At 36.1% G+C, this 16,158-nt stretch overlaps 1 protein-coding gene across 2 annotated transcripts in view; it reads right to left on the reverse strand.

Annotated features, from left to right (window-relative positions):
• The window catches only part of LOC132708587 (protein trachealess), a 110,027-nt gene that overhangs the window by 42,066 nt on the left and 51,803 nt on the right, over nucleotides 1-16,158 (reverse strand). The gene's annotated exons all lie outside the window — the stretch shown is intronic.

The raw sequence follows: 16,158 nt of genomic DNA on the forward strand, positions 1-16,158 counted from the left end.
TTGTCGTTGGACTTCCAGTCTCTGGAAGAGAGAGAAGAAGAAGAAGAATAAACAGAACAACTAGAAGCAGATTCGATCTGTCTGTTGACTGCTCGAGACCAAGGAAGCAGTCTTAAGTTGTTACAGAACACAAATATCGTACTTGGTGCGCACCCTTAGAGAACGCAAAATTCTTCGAAGTTAAAATCCTAGGCTGTAGACATATTGGAAGGAAACTGACCTTAAATATCCCGAGGGACCTAATATTTCCCATAAAGAAAATTGGAAGATCTTCCAGGTTATCACCAGCGACTCTTGCAATTAGTAGCTAAATTGCACATTCAGTAAAACTAAATAGATTGTATCGGTAAACAGCCTTGGGTAACGTGAGACTGGTTTTGGTGCTACTAGAAATTAAACATCATTTGAAGGTAAAAAATCTGGTAGTTCAACTTTCTGAAAAAAATCGGACCTGCTTATATATGTCAAGATGTAAACGAGCCATTTGACACATTAAAAAAGAACTTAAAGAAGTAACCAAGGATAAGTGTGAAAGTGAATAAAAACGCTGAACTTACTTGAGTTAACATTTACAACTCCCGACAACAGTTCTAGATCTAACTGTGCAATTGATTCTCGGGAAAATATTATAATGAAAAGACATTTGAAAACTCAGCGGAAGGGTTTTGCAGAAGAAAATTACTAAGAATTGTGGTCACCAAGTTCGACAGGAAAATGAAACATTGTTTTTCGAAAAATTTATTTAATCTGTACTAACTATTTTACATTATTTTGGCTTCAATATACTGGATTTTCATTTCCAACCTAGCCGCTCAAAACGAGGACATTTAAAAATATTAAACTGTCCGAGTATTTTCCGAGTAAAATATTTCATTCCCAATCCAGTGCGTGTGTTTGTTGAGGTACTCTCTAAGGGCAGTGGCGTTTGTTTTATTTTTATTTCAACCCCTTGGCGATTAGATTCACCGCCGACAATGTGATACCCTTGTCTTGATATAAAGTGCAGTGCAACTAAGTAAAAATTAAATAAATCACGATCGTGTATGGTATTTGGGGTGGCAGACGAAGATACCAACATCAATTACCTTGTGGCATATTTCTTTTCACGCAAATTTTGGGTTGGCGTAGATTCTTTGTGGGATAAGATTGGATTAGCTGCAGTAAGAAAACATCCAGAAAAATTCGGGTTAAGAGGTGACGCCTCTGCAGAGAACGGGTAACTAAATATTCTTCCTCCCACAAATTGTATTAGGCTTTTACGGTCATCACTCATTAAAAAATGGGGTTTCGGATTTTTAACGGTTATTGTTTCGCGTCTACGCCAGTGGTTGAGATCTTTACTTAAATCACTGTCTACTGAAAATGTCGACCAATGGCGTCTAAAAACCCCTAGTTTTTGATGGTTGTAGTACAGTTGAAAAAAATACTATTGGGCTGTTGGGGTGTAATCTAGTATCAGCTGTCCGTAGGGTTGCCAGATTTTACAGCTTGAAAAGCGGGAGGTAAAGTTAGTGCTTATTTATAAAGGTGTTTTCATAAAAATTAGGAATATATGTATAAAACTTATCATATTTTTCCAATAAGTATTAAAAAAAAATAAACAAATACAACACCTTATTCTTCAAACCTGAAACTAAACAAAATATATATTCATTAAAATAAAAACTTGTACCAAATATTAATACTTAATTAATTAATTAATGGTGATTCAATAAACATTAACCCAGCAAAGAAATATCGTGGGGTGGGATTGATTTTTATCAAATGTGGAGAAGACTGTACGGGAGTAGGAAATGTTCGTCTCGCACTTCGGTTTTGGTTAATTGTATTTTGGGATTTGGTGATTAGACCTTTATTGGCGTTTATTATTATTATTATTAGCAACTTTAAATGTTGTAACGAGAAGTATTCACCTGAAGACTGGAGATACTTGGCCAGTTGAAACATTGCGGAAGTAAAATACTGGAGAAGAATTTAGGAGCGCATATTGTGGAATCCTTTGAGAAGGAACTAATAGAATAAGTGTGAAAAGGAAGTTAAATATTACTTTACATATGATACAATAAAACTGAGTTTTCAAGGAAGGTAATTACCGCGTATAACAAGAGACTCCTGAATTTAATTTTGACGTGTATCAATATTTGAAAAACATGAACCGCCAAATTTAATTACATCTAGAATTTTCACTTATCTTTTTATGTCTCTCGTCAAAAATGTGACTTCCAACGTGTTCGAGTCCTGGTCCACATTTCTGTGACATTTCAGCAATAAACTTTTCAGCTAGGAACAAAATAATTAGAGTATTTCTATTCTGTACGGTCCACATATATCCCAAATTTTCAAAACTCTTAATAATGGGTGTTTTTTTTCGATGTGCAGAACTTTAAGTTGGCATTACTGTTCAAGATGGCGACCGATTTAACAGCTGTCAAGTGATTTATTCTCAGTTTGGTTTGGTAATTCATCATGAATAGACTCACACCTGAACAACGCTTGCAAATAGTGCAAGTTTATTTCGAAAATAATGGTTTTATGCGGAATACGTATCGCACACTGCGTCCATTTTATCGTCGACAAAATCGTCCATCAGAGCAGTTAATTCGATTAACCATGGAACGTTTTCGCACCACGTTTACTCTTATTGATAACTCGCATCTCCAGAGAAGCCGTACGGTGCATACAGAAGAAGCTTTTGCTGCTGTAGAGCGTAGCATTGAGGAAGACCCGAATGAGTCCATCCGCCATCGAGCACAGGAATTGGATCTGTGTCCATCCACTTTATGTAAGATTTTGCGGAAGCATCTTGGTTACAAAATCCAACTCGTGCAAGAATTGAAGCCAAACGATCATCAAGTAAGGCGTAGATTCGTCGAATGGGCCGAAAACGAGATTGCCGTTGTTCCCGATTTTCATAAACGAATTTTGTTTAGCGATGAAGCGCACTTTTGGTTAAATGGCTACGTCAACAAACAAAACTGCCGCATTTGGAGCGATGCTAATCTTCAAGTGTATGTCGAAACACCGCTACATCCAGAAAAACTGTCTGTTTGGTGCGCTTTATGGGCTGGTGGAATCATTGGTCCGTACTTCTTCAAAAACGATGATGGCCAGAACGTTACAGTCAATGGTGATCGGTATAGAGCTATGATTACTAACTCTTTCACTCCTGAATTGAATAACCATGATGTCCAGGAGATGTGGTTTCAACAAGACGGCGCAACATGTCACACAGCTCGTGCCACAATCGATTTATTGAAAGACACGTTTGGTGACCGCCTAATTTGACGTTTTGGACCTGTGAATTGGCCTCCAAGATCTTGTGATTTAACACCGTTAGACTACCTTCTGATGTAAAGTCATTGGTCTATGCGGATAAGCCACAAACGCTTGACCGTTTGGAAGACAACATTCGCCGTGTTATTGCCGATATACGGCCACAAATGTTGGAAAAACCATCGAAGATTGGACGTCCAGATTGGACGACATCCGCGCCAGCCGTGGCGGTCATATGCCAGAAATCATATTTAAAATGTAATGCCAAAAGATTATCTTTCGGATGAATAAAATTCATGTCAATCGAATAATCCATCGTTGTTTTATTGCAACTTAAAGTTCTATACATCGAAAAAAAAACATCCTTTATAATTCCTTGCTTTTTCTTTCTTCGCCCTTTTCGGTAAAAATTTCAGTGCATTCAATTTTGAATCACTTTCCTTTGGCGCCACTCATGTTTTAACGCAAGATTTTTTTTATAACTTCATTTTGAAAACCGATATAAAAACTATAAGCATTGAAATCGGACTGCATAAAATCTTGTCGTTTTCGCGTCGCTCACCCTGTACTTAAATGTAAGCGAAGGTAATAAACAAGCCCGCTCCGTTTCGCCGCAATTTATCAAAAAATTCCCCGACACTATATTTCAGATAATAATTCATAATGATTTTTTAATTAAGCCTACTTGATAACGAACAAATGAAAAATGTTTAAGATGTAAAACGATACAAATAAAAAGGAAACGCAGCAGAGCACCCGGCGCAGTTCGTTTACCGACGATAAAACGGACAGAGATTTAATTTACTAAATGTTCCCCACATTTATTTCGTGTTTCGTTCGTTTTTTCTTTCTCGTTCTTGACTGGTTTATAATTTTGCGCCGTCGGGGTGGAATTTTCTTTTCATCTTTTTATCGGGGTAAAAAAATGAAACTACCATTTCTTATTATCTGGCGATAAATAACTCGGGACGAGAATGTACCGTTATTTTCGACTTGTTTCGTGTAATTCAGAAGCATCGTTTCTAATTATCGTGGACGGTAAAGGCTTGTTCCTTTTTCGTCTGTATTTCACGGAAGGTTCTGACAAATGGCTCAGAAATATTATATTTTGAGTGGTGTAAAGCGCTTTTTTATCGCGCTGATCAGATAGGGACGTTTTTTGACAGTTATAATGTGTGTATGAATCAACGGTCAGGTAAAGGTTTGAAGAAAAGGGCAACTTTATCGGTGATATATTTATGTCACTCCCGTCCCCGGGTTGCGGTTAATGTCTTCATTTAAAAACACGCGTTGCGTTTCGGTTTCAAAAATGGCGATCTTAACCGCACGCCGCGCGCATACAAGTATTTTACACTTTTACTTAATGAGAAAGTAACCAATTTCCGTCTCGAAAAACTAAACAAAAGCATCGCGTTATCGTTTTACGAGTTTCTTATTTGTTAACTGCTCATTGGGGTGGAAAATCGACTTAATTTACTATTAATGTTCGCGGCAGTTAACTATAAACCATAAAAACAGTTCGAATGACTGGCGTTTTTATGTTTGTTGTACTGCTTGGAAGTTTCGGCCGGCACCCAACTACAATAAATAATTTGGACGTTCTCCACCCATTCCGAGTTTTAAACATTCCTTTGGAATCGTAAGTAATTTTTTTTACATTTCGCCAAGTTTTCTTTCTCTTATCCGTAAGATATAATATTAGCTTTTTTTATAGTAGGAGAAGTTTGCCTATATTGAACCGCCCCCTAAATTTCCCAAAATGCTGAAGCAAGCGACGATTTGGCAACACTCTATTGTAGATCTAGCTTATAGCCGCCAGTATGAGAGAAGTCAAGGTTGCGTGTGGAAATTATAGTTAGTTAATTTGTGTCGCGTTATCTAATATTTCGAATTGGTTAATAAGAGGTCCCCAATAATTTCGACTCAACAAAAATATTTAACGTGGACGAATCGGGCTTTTCCAAAAAATGTCAGAAGATCATAGACTTGAAGGAGAAACGTCAAGTGTGGGGGTCAATATGACTATGGTTGTTTGTGCGAGTGCTGGTTGGAAACATTCATTCAAGCTGTGAAACCTATCAAAGAAAACAAAGTTTTGGCCACGCCACACATTCAAAAAATATTGAGGCGATCGAACTGGCACGTAATAATGATGTTACAACTTTCAGGGCATATAACCTACAGACTACAACCTCTAGATGTGGCGGTTTTTAAGCCACTAGAGCTTTACTACAACGAAGTAAATGAGAAATGGCTTAGAACTTATCCTGGTCTTACCGTGTTTCAATATCAAGTAGCTAAATTGCTTGAAGAAGCATATCCACTAGCGGCAGTGATGGCCACTGTTATCAATGGATTGCGAAAAAGCGGAATATTGCGAGCATTTCTTAAAACCAGGACTTCAAAAGAAAACATGAAATTAGAATCAGAATCATCAACATCGACGCCGAATTCTCGATTTGGACTCCGGTCATCCTCAAAGGCAGGCGCAGACGTAGAAAAATACCTTTGCCAAAATATTGGTTAGGTGGTCATTCACTCCAAGAAGCAGTTTCAGAAACAGAAACATCAACGATAAAATATTTTCTAGTACATTGGTTCAATTTATGATACCGATTCCCTAGAGAAAAGTATATATATTACAGTAGTTGTGTAACATATCAATGTGCATATAAAGTTCTAGAATATTGTCCTGTTTAGACTCTAGAATCGAAAAAGAAAAAACTGGTCCAATATAGGCAAGGTTCCCTTAATAATAATTATAATAATAATAACTACCACCATCAAAATAAAGTGCTGTGGACATACAAAGCATGCAAAGTAAAAATTCATCACTTTTTTTTTTAAAGAGAAACCAACAATTGTACTGTTTTAGATAAAAGAAGGCCTAAACACAAAGATAATCAATGGAGCAATAAGCAATAAGGTTGGTATCAGGGGAGTTCCATATATTTTTGGATTGATCTCCTGATACAAGTTTTAAACCTAAAGCTGGACACATTTTTCGTGTTTGGAGGAACTTTATTATACAATTTAGAAAGTTTTGAACTGCGCCAAAAATAAATAATAAGAAATAATCTAGGTTATGTTCATCATACCTAAACTTAATCTTGTCATACAAATATTCAGGACATTTACTATTAATCACTTTATTGAATAGGACCAGGCTACGAAGAATACATGGTGAGCCATTTAATTTTCCTTCATTTAGTACTCACTGGAGCGCATTTACAATAACTCTTCCTCGACACTTCCTCTCAACAGACTCTGGAGTTGTGATCTAATGTGAGGACGACCGAATAGTAATATCTAAGACTTTAACGACTTTATAAAAAGACAATGGTCCTCAGATATTGTAATATTTAAATCGAATGTCAGTTTCTGACTCGCATTGGCTACATCGACAAGATTTGAGCTGTTTTCCAACAATTTGAAAATATTCAGGGGTCAATATAGGAGTGTATAATATGGACAATCGTCTGAGTAATATCGCATCAGGCTTAATGGAATACAAAGCTTCCTCTTTTCCCACGCACTCCTTCTTTCCTTTGGTGTTTATAAACGTATAGGGTTTCTCTTTCAGGCATGCAGTAGTCAAAAAGAAGGTATTTGTTTCGTTTGCGGTTCGCAGCTGTTCTGACAATATACTTTCAATTCCCTCAATAACCTGAATGAGAACATTTCTAACTTTGCAGGAAAAAAAAGGAAAACCTAGAGAAACATGGGACAGCACTCTGGGAAAGATCTTGCATAAGAGGGAAAGAACCTGGGCAGAAGCTAAAACTCAAGCACTAAATAGAAAAGACTGAAACTTTGTATATAAGGGTGACACATGGACTGCTATATATATGAATATAGAGTTCAAACTCGTTAATTCAGAACTTAAGGAATCTGGTGCTTATATTTTTTCTGTCCAACGACGGTGGTAAAAAAAGTTCCCCCCTTTAAGGGGGAAATATTCATGTAACCCCGGCAGTGCATTTAAATTTACGTCAATCCGGAAACTTCCTTTGCTTATGTTTCGACAATTTCCGAGATCAAAGCCAGACGCAGACACGGAGTGTCGGGGATTTACCTTTATTATCCTATTTACATTTTATAGGATTTGCGGATCGCGCAATACGGAAAGAATGCTGACACTCAATCATAAATTCGAAATTAGGCACCCTCCCGCTTCAACTGGGTTTGGAGTTCTCCTCTTGAATACACTTGCGGGCTTTAAAAGCATAACCTTTACGAGTATTTTATTCGTCTTCTCCCTTTCGGAATGATTCGTTGCTACTTTGATTTTTGGAATAAACTTTTCCAGGACGTTATAATGATGTCGCGCCGAAGGTCTCGATTTCTTAGGCGGGTGGCCGCGGACGCCACCTGTACGAAGTTCGCGAAAGCTTCTAGTTTCTCAGGGAGACGCGTGGGCGAGCCCGCAGATCCCTGTTAGGCGGTGTTGCCGCGCCATCCAGTTTTTCGTCCAATTTCACGGTTCTCCCTCGATATATTGTCGAATGATACCAACAACGTAATAATTAATTTTTGTTCAGTTGTTTAATTTTTGATAACATTTGTATCACAATATCACATGAGTTTTTTTGAGTGTATTAAATTATACTATGTTTTATATATTTTGACTAAAAAGGAAAAAATAAAACAGATAACAAGATTATTTCTAGATATTTAAGTTGCCTTTATTCTGCATTTCAATTTAATGGAGTATACCTAATTTTTGTTATTAAGTTCAATTATTTATTAATTGTCACTTTTAACTTTTGACTTAGTAATTAATGTAAAATATCTCAAAAATTACAATTACACAAAGTAATAGGTGTATTCATCGAAATATATTTCAAGACCATAGATAAAATTTGAAGTAGTAATATTATATAAGGCATTCCTTTTTCTGCTGGTATGCCGTTTTTATTTTGAAAATTTACAAAAGAAACTGTAATGAATAGTGCTCCTAGTGCTCCGACTAATTTTACTAATAACTCGAACTCTGTTATACTCGTTGCTAGTTGCTAGGTGGTCCCATACGGAACTGGAGGTTATAATTAGACAGATGTGAAAAGAAAATGACGACCCACAGAACGCACCACCTCCAATCTTCTAAATACCGAGTAACACTCCTACGACAGGAGGCAGTTGTGTGTGTGCAAAAAATAATGACGCTTATAAAGTATTTTTATAAATACAGCAATAACGAACAGAGCTTCTAGTTATGGAACTTCACGGAAAGTTCCGAAACGATCTTCAAAATGAGACAGTGGACAAAATTACTTAGAAAAAAATAATAAAGTACCCGTCATAGTGTACCAAGAACTCCTTAAAGTGCATAATGTCGATAACGATCGCCAAGCTCCCTACTATAAATTGAACCCCCCACCATTGGTAAAGAATGTTGGTGTCAAAATATACTGGGATAAATCATGACTTACATACCGAACTGTGGAGTATAACTTGCTGGACATAACAAGTGAACAAGAAGGACAAAACAGCTTTCATAGTGCATGTGCACAAATAGATAAATATTTGCTGCTCTGTAGAGAAATCAAAGGACTACATTGCCATTGAAGTTATAGCGCTTGTTATTTCTGCCATGGGACTGGTACCTAAGAAACGGAATTTATCAAAACTGGGTATCTTCGAGAAAACATACCAATCAATGCAGAAATAGATACCAAGGGTATACTTAGGTCTCTGGACACGTAACCGCAGGCCATGTATCTTGCCGTGAGGGTCAATCTATCACTCTAAAACATACCGACGTATTTCGGCAGTTAAAAAGATAGGACAACGATAACAATAATAATAATATTTATTTTTTCATTTATAAACAATATTAGTGCAATATTAAGCCAAAATTATACTATCGAATAATATGTAATATGCAAAAAACAGGGTAATTAGAGGCAACTAAGACCAATGTCCAGCCCCTTGGACTAGGACATTTTGATTTATTTAATTTGTTAACTACTTAATAACTTCACTATAATTAAATTATACATTATAAAAAAATATAAACGTTAGTCAAACAAATCGAATCCAACGAACAATAAATATTTCTTTAATCTTCTGATTTTGAACGTCTTATACCGAAGAGGGCGATACATTGAGTAGGTGAAACTTTTTTTAAAACTTGCTTTTAATACCTAATGGGTTTTAATTCCTTGGTAGCTCAGTCTCATATATAATTCACGATAGTTTCTGCCGATCTGTTGTCAGCTTATGTCGTTGAAAGGTAAATTAAAAAAAGAAAAACCACGGTCAACGTGGGGCGTTCTTTGTCGATGTCGATTCGAGTAATTCTCATCATCGGCATTTTGATTCGATCGTCGCGGCGCAACGACGAGGATTGGCATAAATTACTACAAGGGGCATCGTCTCTAATGTCTCTAATATTACGCTTAATGTAGCAGAAATTTGTCGGAATTCGATAGAGTCTGTTGGGTCCGCTGCCTCGGAATGTTTAACCATTGAAATAAGAAAGAACGCGATTGTTCAGACTTGTAGCCACTCTTTCATTATCTTCTTTGTGCGATTCTTCCTTCTTATTATCCATAAGGTAGAGGAACCGCATCGCCTCAGTTGATGTATTCGGAATTATTACTTTGAAAATAATAATAGGATTTTTCATGGTAATTTTGAAATAAAAAATCGGCACTCGCGCATCGTCTTTAATATCGAACGCGTTTTGCGCTTCCGCGCTGAAAGTGCCCGATCACTAGTGCCGCCATTTTTGTTTTGTCTTAATGTTATATTAATCGAAATATTGTTGTTTTGACGTCACAATAGATAGCGGTTCCGCATATCGATACGCAAAAAAGTAATTGATTTCTAATAAATAGCGCAACTGTTCGTTATAGGTTGGTAACCTAAAAATAAAAACCATAAACGAGGAAAATTTGATGAACGGTTTCAGCGCGCTTCAACAGCAACATTAAACGCCAGAGCCGTTTTGCAGAGGTTCGAGGACTATTCGTGAATAATTTTGGCTCTTTAAGTTCTTAATAAAGACAAGTTCACCGCTTCACCGCCTTGCCGACCAACACAGAGCCGTTTTAAATTTTTAAAACAAAACAAAACAAAATTGTTCCGGATTAGAAGTGTCATTCCGTTTTGGTTGGTAGCTAGTTAAGGTTTTTTATGTAATAAAACAAATACAAATTCTTGGCACCAATATTTTCTAATCGGATTTCTTCAAAAGATGCACAATTAAATTCAAAATTGAGATACGCTTTAACAATGATCAGGAATCTGAGAATATATTTTTCTTTAAATCAAAATTTTTGACTTCACTAAAAAAATTCAAATCTATTCAGTTTTTTTTTTTTTAATTTATAGTCTGCGTCTTCTAGTTTCTATATATATATATATATATATATATATATATATATATATATATATATATATATATATATATATATATATATATATATATAATTACGGCTTTATTATTGATACAAGATAAATCACTGACCAGAACCACACACAAAACTGACCTCTAGAAGTTGTGTGTTTTTGGAAATCTTGAAAATCTGTTTGGGGCACAAAATGAACCTATCTATAAGCCCACCAAGATTGGCCAACTCTTCGCCAAACACCCTATATATTTAATGACATTTTTTTCTATAGGTTAAATATGTATGGGCGAGTAGTTTAATTTTAGGACGACTTGTGATCAGCAAGGATGCACCGAAACGGTCTCGGGCTGATGCTGATAAATGATTCAACATTTGATTGCATTCGCGGGTCAGTATCTAAAAGTCTGCTACGTTTACGGCACATCTCGGGAACCATTACTGGCCCATATAACCTAAGAAAACGACCTTTCTGGACCCCTTGGGCCTGGAGACGTCATAATCACTCCAGTGCGGTGCATTGAGCGAAACGTACGCGGCACCAACTAGTTTACAATTTGTTTATGATTCGATTTATGCCGTGAAAAATCAATAAAACGCTATATAACAAAAATATGGGTTTGAAAATGGTGAATTTGTTTGGAATAATTATTACGCCATGTTCGTCGTTTATTGCTTTAGGCTTATAGCTTTTTATTATTTTTTGTGGCTTATAACCATCAAGTCGATTTATTTTTGACTCACTTTAACTAAATTTACCCAATTTTTTAACTGATTAGTAAGTATTTTTCTGTCGATTAAAAAAATTGTTTTTTTAGAACTTTTAAGCGGTCCATTTTACCCTTGGTATTACGCGAAAGACTGAAAATGTACAAATAACCAAAATATGTTAAATGATAATTTTTGAAGTGGGCCTCCTTGCCCTACGTTACGTGGAAACACACCGAATGTCGTTCTCTTCGGCGGTTTCATTGGCGTTGGTTTTGAGGTGCGCCTATGGCAAAAAGACACTTCCGTGTATAAGTTTCCCCGTCGTATTCAGGTCGGTCGTTGGTGTTCTTTTATAACTTCTTGGGGATTAGTGGAGTGCCAGTTGAAGATGCAATTTACCTTCGTAATTGGACATAATTGGACGCATAACACTAATCGGGAAACATGGGTGCGTTAGCCTGGCATCCCCCAAAATATCGTGAGTGTGCAGTGCAATTTGGTTATCGCCCTTATCGAATTCAATGTCTCCAGATATTGAATGGGTTTATTCAAAATTTTTAACGCCGACACTTTTCGTTACATTTTCGTGTTCGTGTTTCATCAATACAAACACAAAAAAAAATGTTTTGTTTTCCAAAATTTTCAAAAATTCAACTGGCGGAATTTAAAATTATTTTCAAGTAATAGTGATAACAAAAAATAATCGATAATTTCGTCCGCGAGTGTATAATTAAGTGGATTATTTTAATGGGCCCAACAACAATAATAATAACAACAAAAAAAGGAACGCTAATCGAGAATCTGATATCCACGTAGTAATTTTCTTAATTCGTCCACGCGAAATTGAGCCCAGCGCGATGAGTAGGCCCGATTTAAATATAATAATGTTGGGGCTGAAACTGACCATTTTATGCCACCGTCGCGTCGTTTTGCCACATCCCAACTCTGGCACTCGCATTACCCATAACAGTTTATAAAAAATTAGGTGGAAATAATGTATATTCACATACTACACACTTAATTTGTATAATAGCAACACTTTTCAAATTTTCCAAGAAATTTTCGCAGGCTGTGAAGCTGCTTGTAGGTACACTTCTTAATTTATCCTTGTTTTTAATTTTAAAACATTTCTTCTATAGAAAACCGTTCATACAAAAAGGTATTATCATATCACCCTCCATACAGCGCAATATATTATAATGTATAATATATTGGAATATATTAACTTACAACACTAACTTCACAAATTTACAGCTCACTGGAAAACAATAAAAAAGTTCTTGCAGCGTTTCCCGATCTTTCCAAGGCCCTTGACACAGTTTCAAAAGTTATCTTACAGAAATAATACAGAAAGCAACAATTAACAATAACAATTAGTTAAAAAAATCCTATGGTGTCCCCCAGGGATTTGTTTAAGGACGAATAATATTCATTCATTACGTAAATAATTTGGACCATGTAAACACGTCAGGGACCATTCTTGGTTTTGCGGACGACCAAGTTTTCCTTTACGAAGATACTAAATACTTGAGTTGCGGTGAATGAATGAATGAAGAAAAAACAGTTTATATATATATATATATATATATATATATATATATATATATATATATATATATATATATATATATATATATATATATTCTCACGTATTGATTCACGGATGGAAAAATGTGATGACACTATATTCCGGGATATCATCCGTTCGCTCGTTGAACTCCGACTGGAATCCTGCATCCGACTGGAATCCTGCAAATCTTGCATCCGACTGGAATCCTGCAGACGTTTCGCCAAAATCTCACTTGGCATCTTCAATGCTCGCGCTCCGAAAACACTTCGAACGAGTGCATATGGCAAATGTTATATCCAAACAGACAAGGTTGATTGATTCCTAGCTTTTAATTCACTAGGCACTAGGCGTAAATTACGTTCAGTTACTCCTTTTCATATTCAACAAGTGTCCGCAGTACCTTTATAATAAAAGTAGCTTTGATACTGATATGTATACGCTGAACTTGAGATTTCGTGGCCATATTTCGCCTCCACCGCATGGTTTTTATTAGTTTTTTTTTTGTTTTTCCTTAGCTCCATAGAAATTTTTCATTTTTTGTTTCTTGAACTTGGACTTTTTGTAATTGTTTTCAATTTATTTTTTGCAACCAAAAGGCTAAATTTTGTGATCCTTTCTGTATTACTTTGTTGCAAAATTAATATTGTTATAATTATTCTTATATCACTTTCTCAATTGGAAACTCTTAAGCAAGTTTGATTTATAAATAACTGAGGCAGGAGGAAGACTTAAAACTAGTATTGCCGTGTTTTAATTTTAGTTTATTTAAAAAATTAGGTTGTCACAAAATCTCGCAACAACTACGATTGGTGAAGGATCAAATTACTCTCCAGGTGTTTGCAGCATACCGTGCGGCTTTGGCAAAAAGCGAAAAAGATGAACCTCAGATTATTTATTATTTATATAAATGATATGTATCAGGTTTTAAAAAACTCCTTTGTTAACTTATTTGCTGATGACACGCTTATTTCAGTCTCTCGAAACGATTGCAAAGAAATAGCTTCCAAACTGAACACCGAAATGCAGTATTTCTACGAATGGCTGTGTCAAAATAAACTGAAATTAAATAGCTCCAAAACCAAGTGCACGGTTATCGGTTCTAAGGTTAATTGTCAAAAATTTTATAAGTCGGGGTATTCTGTGGATATACAGGGTAATAAAATTGAGGTTGTTTCCGAAATTAAATATTTAGGGGTGATCTTGGATCCACAATTATGCTTTGGTAATTATGTTGAATATCTATTGGTAAGAAAATAGGGTTTTTTAACCGTGTATCGCGGTAGTATAATTTTGCCTCATTTTTCATATGTTTGTTCATTGCTCATATCTTGTACAAAAGAAGATTTAAATAAATTACAGTTACAACAAAATAGGGTTATGAGAATCGTCCTGAACTGTGATAGATATACTCCTATAAAGAGTATGTTAGATCAGCTAAATTGTACTCACTTTTTTTTTTTACTTTTGCGAGTGTCGTTTAACAAAAATTGGGAATTATGAAATACGTGCTCACGTTTTGGTAGGTCAGGTTCGATTTATATTAGTTTCGTGTACAATCTGGCACCAAACATTAAAACCTTAAGCCGACACCATATGAAACGACTTATTGCCTCTAACTTTATTATTATCCCTTGCGTGTTTATATCGGGCCCACAGGCGTACTTAAGTTTTTCATGCTCTTCCTACGACGATATCACGGTGCTTGATTGCTATTTGAATAGTACCACCGTCATTCGTTAAAAGTGAATTCGTCTTTGTGGTCCGATGTTTTGGAAATAATTCGCAACCACTGCGTGCGGCAACGGACGGTACAATTTTAAATAATCCTCTTAATTCAATGTCGTAAATAATTTCGAAACCGGAAAGATCGTGCCTACACCAGAAGGCGCGCTTTTAAAGAAAGAATCGATCGGTATTAGAGCGGCGGGACTCCTTATATTGAGAAATAAAAGGGACGCCGGCCACTGCACTGCCCGTCTAAACGATGTCATTATGTAAACAAGAAGATGACCGAGGGACCAAAAGGTCGTCCCCGCCGCACCAGAGGTGAATTTATTGAATCAACTCGAATTGACCCTAATCTCACAACCGTTGCAGATTAACTTAAACATTGCGATCGTTTCGCGTATACGTGCCATTATGGCACCGAAGTCGATCAAGGGTTTTTCTGTAATTTTCCATTTATTATGAAATAAAAAGGTCTAATAGGAAAGACAGAGAGGACGAGAGAGTGAGAGAGTGCGAGCGAAAGTACTGTACTGAAGTCACAAGTCGTTGACAACCGCAATGACTCTTCGAGGTCATGCTGAATGAGCATAGCAGAGATTATTTATTGTGGGAAGAAAACGATTATTTTACAGAAGCCGAGAGAGAAATGGACCATATACCGCAACAACATTTGCGACATTCGAGTTTAAAGGCAACAATTACGGTTTGTTATTTTTTAACGTTTTTAAGCAAATCGTCATTACCATTGCCGTGCTCTACGCCTGAATTTCGTCGTTGTTTACGAAAATTTGTACAAGGTTATACTCGGTTCGAAACACCGAGAGAGTAATAAACACTTTTTGACGGCTGCATTCAGAGGCGTACGATAAATATTTGTTTACCTCAAGTTAAATAAGAAAAATAAAAGAAATCAAGTTAAATAAGCAAATATAAAACTAAACTAGAATAAATTTTATATATGGAATGCTTAAAAAATGAAAAGTATACGGAAGAAAAGAACTAATAATAATAAACCAAAAACACAAACTAAAGCTAAAGGGGCCCACTAGATGGATGGATGGTATTGAGGTGAACCTAGAAAAGTGCCCATTATGTGTGAAGTTTATAAGATTGAGTTAGCAAACACCGCACATTTCTTAAAGAAAGTGCTCGGCTAAATTCTTTTGATTTCTCGTTGGAATCGGGATTAGGCCTTTGATACTGCTAAAAAAAATGAGCGAGAAACTAGATGGATAATATGTAATAACAGAGATGGAATACTGTCACCAAAAATGTCGAAAAGATGCCAGATACGATTGCAATTGGAGCAAATTGTGTGTATGGGACTCTGAACGATAGCTGTTCTAGGAGAAATGAGCAATCAGTATTGGAGTTGACGAGTTTATGGACAAACCATAGTGGCTGGTAAGTCAGGACGTACAGTGAAAGGCAACTCTCCAAACCTAGTGGTCATGCTGAAGACGCCGTCGAGGGTAATAGATTGATAGTGGCAGTTATATCATTTATGTCATTGAAGCAAAA

Source organism: Cylas formicarius, unplaced genomic scaffold (genome assembly GCF_029955315.1).
Source record: "Cylas formicarius isolate icCylForm1 unplaced genomic scaffold, icCylForm1.1 PGA_scaffold_12__32_contigs__length_19106922, whole genome shotgun sequence".
In the NCBI taxonomy this organism is placed as follows: domain Eukaryota; kingdom Metazoa; phylum Arthropoda; class Insecta; order Coleoptera; family Brentidae; genus Cylas; species Cylas formicarius.